Raw genomic sequence first — 9,900 nt, forward strand, 5'->3', positions numbered from 1 at the left:
AGTAAACACCCACGAGACAGTAAAGAACGAATGACGGAGCCTAAACAACTGTTGAAGAGGCGCGAGGACCAAAAAGAAGGAAGATTCATGAACCGGTAGTATATAAGGAAAGAGAATCAAAGTCGTTACAAGGCCTTTACAGTTACGAATGTGTCAGTCATGATTATCAACCATAACGAGCAATTAATACCAATAATGCTCATAATGAATTCGTCATAAATATGAGAAACGTTATAATTGGATACTCCTATATAAGGATATAGAATCTCACTTGTAAGGATAAGTTCCGAGCACTATTGAAATATACTTACATTTTCTTGCTTCAAAAAGCCTTCTACGTAATTTGATGGATAGATTATCATTCCATTCCTTATCTCTTTTTTACTAATTCACATTGCTATTTTTATTTCTTTTCAAGCGGATTGTTGAGGAAGTAAGGTATTATTTGGTGATCAGTAGCCCGATTTCTTCTAATATGGGCTTTGACCAAAGATCCTATTTTTTGGTTAAACAAATTGGTTCCGTTGCCGGGAATCTGATAATCTTTTTACTTTCCAAATCCTTCTTTCTCACAACTAAATTATGTCAACTGCTAACTGTCACAACCAAAAATTCAACTAGTCGTGATGGATCCTAACCCAACCCGCTAGGTAAGCCAATTAACCACTAATCAATTCCAATAACAATTAATAAAGTAATTAAGTAAAGAAATTATCTGAATCTAATACAATCCCCAAGAACTGGTAGAACAAATCATGAGCTTCTAAGAATAGAGTTTACAAAGCGGAAATGAAATAAATACATAGTCTGTTTGAATAGTACATAAACAGCGTTTTACAGATCAAAAGCTACCGCGAACAAGAGGCAGCTGCAACCGGGACGCAGGTACATCTTCAATCCAGCTCCCATCGAACACAACAACATCAGCAACCAACATCTGCACGCAAGGTGCAGAAGTATAGTATGAGTACAACCGACTCCATATACTCAATCTGTAACAAACTTAACCTTAGGTTTAAAGTAGTGATGAGCTAACAGAAAGGTCGGGTCAAACACCAATATTCCACAACAGTTCATAACAATACAGTACCATAACAAAAGAAGAATTTCAGAAATAAAAGGCTCAGTTCATTCACAGTTCCAGAAAAATAGGCATTTCTTTTCAAGTATCTTAGTGAAAATCCAAATCTTTTACCGAAAAGCCGATATACGAGTAAGTTTTACAAACTGTGATTTTTCCCAAAACACCTTTCAACAAATAATGACATGTTTCATTTTTCAGATAGCATGAGGAAAGTACTTCTCTATGCCTACATGTCAAGATACAGGTAAAATCATAAATGTCCCCAAAACTGGGTAGTAGAAGGAAATACACCTCTATGCATGTATCTCAAATATGCATGTCAAATGCAATGCATCTCGATGATGAGCTCATGTACTCATACTCTCAGAGTAATCAATCTTACTGTCTCGCATTCTCTCTCACTATGCTCAGCACACTAAAACACTCACCGTTGTACCATAACCGCTGCGGCGTACAGCTCGATCCACATATATATATATATATATAGTCGACTGCGCTCACTGGGGGTGTGCAGACTCCAGAGAGGCTCCTTCAGCCCAAGCGCTTTATTGCTGCGGCGTGCAACCCGATCCAATATTATTGCGGCGTGCAACCCGATCCAATATTGTTGCAGCGTGCAACCCGATCCGATAAAATATATATATATATATATAGCCCGAAGGATTGTTGCGGCGTGCAACCAGATCCATATAAAATATAATCAATATCTTATGTTGCGGAGTGTAGCCCGATCCCAAAATGTAACTCTCACTCAGGCCCTCGGCCTCACTCAGTCATCAGTCTCTCCAATCTCACTCATTGGCTCACAATGCCATGAAAATAGCCCAACAACAATGATACGATGTATCAATAAACAACAACTGAGACTGAGATATGATATGATTGCACGAATATGATTGAGTACAATATATCAATGAAATCAGTGAGATGGCAGCAAGAAACGACCACTATGGGTCCCTACAATATCAGCATAAAGCCTAAACATGATATTTAGCATGATTGACAGTTTAACTACTTTATCACATGGTGAAAACACAGATATCAACAAAGTAGGACCATTATACAGTGCCATGGAAACAACAGACTCCCAATTCACATGGTGCACGCCCACACGCCCGTTACCTAGCATGTGCGTCACCTCAATACTAATCACATAACACGTATTACGGGGTTTCATACCCTCGGCACTAAGATTAGAAGAGTTACTTACCTCGAACAAGCCAATACCAATGCCGAGCAAGCCAAGCGATGCTCCAAAGATGCCATCCCGCACATTCCGACCTCCGAACGGCTCGAAACTAACCAAAAACAACTCAAGTACATCAAACAAAGCTAAAGCAACCAATCCCGATCGAAAAAGATCAAATCTTGAATCAAAAGCCCAAAATCGGCCAAAAGCCCAACCCAGGCCCGCACCTCGGAACCCAAAAAATTTACAAAATCCTACAACCCATTCAATTATGAGTCCAACCACACTAGTTTAACTCAAATTCGACTCCAATTCGATATTCAAAACTCAAAAATTCATATTATGAAATTTTAGGCCAAAACCCCCAATTTCTTCTTTAAAATTCACAATCCAATTACCAAAAACGAAGATAGATTCATGAAATATAACCAAAACCGAGTAGAGAACACTTAACCCAATTCATATGGTGAAAATTGCTTCAAGAATCGCGTCAGTCCAAGCTCCATAGCTCCCAATATGATAAAATGGTCGAAACTCCCGAAATGAGATTTAATATAATCTGCCCAGCTATACACTTCGCAAACGCAGACAATTCCACGTGTTCGCATAGAACAAATGCTCACCAACTGAAATTTCTCTTCCGCGAACGCATCACCCCAGACGCGAACGCGATGAACAAACTCCTAGAGCTACGTGATCGCATACCACATTTTGTGATCGCGAAGAACAAATGCCTGACATCCTCAGGCCTTCCTTCTTACTACACGAACGCATCACCAGGCTCGCGAACGCACTGAACAAATGCTTCAACCTCTGCGCACGCGACTCTGGACTCACGAACGCGATGAACAATCCTACTCACTCATCCAACAACCCTACGCGATCGCATTCTATACTCCGCGATCACAATTAAGGAAACCAGAAGCCTAGAATTCTGCAGAACAACCAATGCAAATATGAAGGAAAATGATCCGAAATCAATTCGAAACATGCCCGAGCACCTCAGGACCCCGTCAAAACATGCCAACAAGTCCCATAACATTACAAGGACCTACTCGAGGACTCAAAACACACATAACAACATCAGAACGACGAATCACCCCTCAATTCAAATTCAATGAACTTTGAAACTTCAAACTTCCACAACCGATGTCGAAACCTATCAAATTACGTCCGATTGACCTCAAGTTTTGCACACACGTCACATTTAACATTACGGACCTGCTCCAACTTCTTGAATCGGAATCCGACCCCGATATCAAAAAGTCCACTCCCGGTCAAACATTCCAAAATTCCAACTTTCGCCATTTTAAGCAAAAAATCAACCACGGACCTCCAAATCACAATCCGGACGCACTCATAGGTCCAAAATCACCCAAAGGAGCTAACAGAACCATCAAAATTTCAATCCGAGGTCAAATGCTAAAAAGTCAAACTTGGTCAACTCTTTCAAATTTAAAGCTCCCTAGTTGAGAATTATTCTTTCAAATCAGTCCCGAATAACCTGAAAACCAAACCGACGATTCACACAAGTCAAAATATATCATACGGAGCTACTCACGCCCCTAAACTACCAAGCAAAGTGAAATACTCAAAACGACCGGTCAGGTCATTACATCCTCCGCCACTTAAACATACATTCGTCCTCGAACGTATCCAGAGTTGTTCTCAAAACCATCAAACCGCCGTATAACCTTGCCATGCATAGACCCGGGGGTGATCTCATATCATCCTATCCCATATAGGCCCGACAACACAACATATCTATAGTTCTTAATTCAACCTAGTCCATAAACCTTAGAATCCAATTTTCAACATCCACAATTTCTATAAGATCAAAATCTCGTATCTACACACTGTATAAGTCTGAACAAGCTGTATCAAGCCATATCTAGAACCCAAGATGTAATCACATGATGTACCACATAACTCAAATACTCACAGCAAAAATTTTAAATCACAGTAGCTGCTCAAAACAACCCAATAACGGTAATAGACCTCATATCAAACAAAGCCTCGCTCTAAAACCTTCGTACACTACCGATGTTGAAAGAAACATGCAAAACTCGTAACCATTCATCAGATCAACCAGTCATGGCACTCTCTCTCATTCGACCAGAACTATAGCCAATTCTAAGCCGACTTTCGATATTTTCCTTCCAAACATGCTGTAATCAAATCCGATAGTATCCATCCTAGGCCCAATGACCTCATCTAATCCAACACGACCACTCTAGTGATATGAAACATCAATACAATCTACAACCACAACCCATGCAATCCGTACACCAAATAGCAACATTCCAAATGTACTCAATCATGGAAAATGACTCAAACGAGAGAACCATCCGGCAAGCTCAACAAGTACCACCACAACGAAATGCTTAAACCCATCACACACCATAGAACCATAACACACAACTCTAACACAAAGGATCATATTTCCATATAACCATAACTCTGCTGCAATGAGTGACCCTATCCAAATACTGGTCCATATGAAATACCTCAGCCACTATGCTCAAAATCAATAACCATGAGCAATCTGACATCAAGTACTCAAAGTGCATTACCATAACCATGGAGAAGCCAATGACATAATGCCACCCAAAACTCGAAAGGACATAACCAATACGCAATCAATCATGCAATACCCAACTACTCATCTCGCTCAAATTCCGCTATAAGACCACAACAGAAACGCACCATGTGTGCCTAACATCAACGAATCACAACTCCTCGTAGCATAGAAGAGTAACTCATAGAAAATTCTAGAACATGAATAAGCTCAACAACAACCGAATGGCACATCCCTCAACAATAGCAGTATGGAGCCCACCAATCTGGCTGGGTGTAGAATACACATACTAATTAGGCCTACCAATGGACCCCCAAATCAACTCCGTCCACCCACAAATATATAAATAACCCTCCGAAAGTCCACAATGATTGAATCATAACATATACCATCAATTGGCTAGCTTCGACTACAACCTCACAGTTCACAACCATGAAATAATCTGCTCCTGAGAACTCCTAGTCTCCAAATCCATAGAACACACGAATCACCATTTCTGATTCCATCTCCACCGCCCGAATATCTAAGACATCTCTCATACACGATCATCCCACGAGGAATACTTCTAAAAATTTTCCGTGCCACCTGGAAAAATTTAAATATCAATAGTCGATCAACCAGGAGAGTGCCGTAATAAGAATGAAGTGCCCATAAATCAAAACACCTAGCCCATTCTAAAATGTATACTCTCATCACGTCATACCGATTAGTAATATCATTTTCCTAGTCATCTGAATCCGTCCATGCTGCCTACGAATTTATGTCCTTCCCTTCAAAACTGAACTGTGACCTTGCACAAGAAATTCTCAATCCCACGCAATACACCGCGTCTACTATGCCATCCTACAAAGAGTACAAAAATCTCATAATAAACTCTGAGTCACAAGCAGAATACATACCCGATCAGTCAGAAACCTTCCATTTGATCTCATCCCGAAGAAATTCCAATACGCAACATATTCCTCATGCTGGTAGGCAATATACCCCTCGAACCATGGTAAAATCCATTGAGAACTCTTCGAAACCCATTTGCACACAACCAAGTTACCAGAATCGAATCTCTCTAACTCAAACCCAGCCATGCAGGTCGCCAAAACCCAAGAGAATTGCGACAAAACACCTGTAGAGACTAGCCACATCATAAGTACCCAAATAACCGATCATACCCATTACTGTGCTAACCCAACCTACTACCAAGCTGTCCTATTTCTCCAAGTCCTTTCCAAATTGCCTTCAAATTGATACTTCTCTTTGCTAGAACACCGCGATCCCTAACCAAAATTCACCACACAAGAGACCCTAGTATAAAACGATAACACCCTAAGGCCCATAAGCCGCTAAATCCCCTCTTACGCACTCCAAGGCACCACAACCGAGACACCCACTCAAAAGAGACCTTATGTGAACCTAAAATTGTTTCCTTCACCTTCTTGATACTGAAATGCACAATCCACAATGATATAAAATGCCACAAGTCTCGACACCATCCAATGCAACTCCCAGTTTCTAGCCATATATAAATCTTGAATCCATTAGAACCATTCTCGAGAGTCATCCACTTTGCTTAAATCTCAATTGAACCGACCAAACAGACCGAACGACATGTGCCCCATTAGTATACCAACACCCAAGGGAGTAGTCCACACTCATAAGCAATCGATCAAATTCCTACTCCATGTATCCTACATCCTTCGCGCGTAACATATACCCATAGAGCGTAATACAACATGTATCCAGAAATTCCTTTACTCGAGTCATCCTCGACCTCAACTCCTGCAGTCATAGCTGATTCACCGGTATACCTTGAACCAAAACCAATACAAAACATAATCGTGCAATCAACTTGTCGATAGCAGACTCCCCTACTTGGCTCAATGACATAGATCAAAACACATAACTCACAATACCCATATTCTATTACTGCCATAATACCGCAGTGAGATTCAACCAAATCCTTCCTGAGCTCCTGTAACGCAACCCATCTAATACTTCACATTATCTGCAAATCTCACATTCACCCTTGTAATAGTCAAGCCAACTTCCACAAGCGATCCAAACTCAAAATGCAACACATATAATTCTCTGGTAATAGAGAACTCTCTACAAAACATCATAAGGACAACACAACCTCAGGACACCTCGCAGGAGATAACCTACCTGCTCTGCCTCAAACTAACATCTCTCTATAGCCTTCCACAGTCACAACTACTACACAATCACTTAATCTTCCTGATTCTGAACTCATCAACAAGACATGAGAATCTACTTTACTCCACAACTAAACAACATGAGAGATTCCCTCAACACACTCATAACTCGAGACTATATGCCAAATCAACACAGAGATCAAACACCCCATAGTCCTTGCTACCTCTCAAGTAAACTCTTCTCATCACATTTGAACGATCCGAACACATCTCCCAGTCATATCATACTCACCACATAGCCATTTTGCCGCTCATCGAGCCACAAATTCCACTCAGAGGAACACTACTAGACGTATATGTCCCAAAAGCACATGCTCACATAATCCAAATCTCTGTGCTCATGCTACAGTCAAAACTTGGCCTCCAATCCTCCAGACTGGCCCATCATCAGCACACAGAAATCATATCTCACACGCCGTTCATAGAATCACAAGATGGTGTTGCACAACTGATACAGAGTGCTCGCATACACATATGAATGTGTAGAAGGAATTCAAAGAGTCACGCTTCAAGTTGAATCAATGCCGCACGATAAGGAATGAAAGATGGTAAGTATATCCTAAATGTCCTGTAGCCTCTCGAAGATAGGTATGGACATCATCATAAAGATCCGCAAGACTCTACTAGACACTTTCTTAAGACTTGTAGAACCTATGAACCTAGAGCTCTGATACCACTTTGTCATAACCTAAAATCCAACTAGTCGTGATGACACCTAACCCAACCCGCTAGGTAAGCTAGCTAACCACTAACCAATTCCAATAACAATTAATAAAGCAATTAAGTAAAGAAATTATCTGAATCTAATACAATCCCCAAGAACTGGTAGTACAAATCATGAGCTTCTAAGAATAGAGTTTACAAAGCGGAAATGAAATAAATACATAGTCTGTTTGAATAGTACATAAACAGAGTTTTACAAATAAAAAGCTATCGCGAACCAGAGGCAGCTACAACCGGGACGCATGTACATCTTCAATCCAGCTCCCATCGAACACAGCAACATCAGCAACCAACATCTGCACGCAAGGTGCAAAAGTGTAGTATGAGTACAACCGAACCATGTACTTAATCAGTAACAAACCTAAACTTAGGTTGAAAGTAGTGATGAGCTAACAAAAACGTCGGGTCCAATACCAATATTCCACAACAGTTCATAACATCACAGTACCATAACAAAAGAAGAATTTTAGAAAAAAAAAAGGCTCAATTCGTTTACAGTTCCAAAAAAATAGGCATTTCTTTTAAAGTATCTCAGTGAAAATCCAAATCTTTTACTGAAAAGCCGATATACGAGTAAGCTTTAAATACTGTGATTTTCCCAAAACTCCTTTCAACAAATAGTATGATGTTTCATTTTTCAGATAACATGATGAAAGTACTTCTCTATGCCTACATGTCAAGATATATATAAAATCATAAATGTCCCCAAAATTGGGTAGCAGAAGGAAATGCACCTCTATGCATGTATCTCAAGTACGCATGTCAAACGCAATGCATCTCGATGATGAGCTCATGTACTCACACTCTCAGAGTACTCAATCTCACTGTCTCGCATTCTCTCTCACTATGATCAGCACACTCAAACACTCAGCGATGTACCATACCCGTTGTGGCGTGCAGCTCGATCCACATATATATATATATATATAGTCGAATGTGCTCACTGGGGTGTGTAGACTTTGGAGGGGCTCCTTCAGCCCAAGCGCTATATTATTGCGGCGTGCAGCCCGATCCAATATTGTTGCGGCGTGCAACCCGATCCAAAATTATTGCGGCGTGCAACCCGATCCGATAATATATATATATATATATACCCCAAAGGCTTGTTGCGTCATGTAACACGATCCATATAGAATATAATCAATTTCATATGTTGCGGCGTGCAACCCTATCCCAAAATGTAACTCCCACTCAGGCTCTCGGCCTCACTCGGTCATCAATCTCCAGTCTCACTCACGGGCTCACAATGCTGTGAAACTAGCCCGACAACAATGCTATGATGTATCAATAAACAAAAACTGAGACTGAGATATGATATGAATGCATGAATATGACTGAGTACAATATATCAATGAAATCAGTGAGATGACAACAGGAAACGACCACTATGGGTCCCTACAATATCAGCATAAAGCCTAAACATGATATTTAGCATGATTGACAGTTTAACTACTTTATCACATGGTGAAAACACAGATATCAACAAAGTAGGACCACTATACAGTGCCATGGAAACAACAGACTCCCAATTCACATGGTGCACGCCCACACGCCCGTTACCTAGCATGTGCGTCACCTCAATACTAATCACATAACATGTATTACGGGGTTTCATACCCTCGGCACTAAGATTAGAAGAGTTACTTTCCTCGAACAAGCCAATACCAATGCCGAGCAAGCCAAGCGATGCTCCAAAGATGCCATCCCGCACATTCCGACCTCCGAACGGCTCGAAACTAACCAAAAACAACTCAAGTACATCAAACAAAGCTAAAGCAACCAATCCCGATCGAAAAAGATCAAATCTTGAATCAAAAGCCCAAAATCAGCCAAAAGCCCAACCCGGGCCCGCACCTCAGAACCCGAAAAATTTACAAAATCCTACAACCCATTCAATTATGAGTCCAACCACACTAGTTTCACTCAAATCCGACTCCAATTAGATATTCAAAACTCAAAAATTCATATTATGAAATTTTAGGCCAAAACCCCCAATTTCTTCTTTAAAATTCACAATCCAATTACCAAATACGAAGATAGATTCATGAAATATAACCAAAACCGAGTAGAGAACACTTAACCCAATTCATATGGTGAAAATTGCTTCAAGAATCGCGTC

The sequence above is a fragment of the Nicotiana tomentosiformis genome, chromosome 4 (genome assembly GCF_000390325.3).
Source record: "Nicotiana tomentosiformis chromosome 4, ASM39032v3, whole genome shotgun sequence".
Classification (NCBI taxonomy): domain Eukaryota; kingdom Viridiplantae; phylum Streptophyta; class Magnoliopsida; order Solanales; family Solanaceae; genus Nicotiana; species Nicotiana tomentosiformis.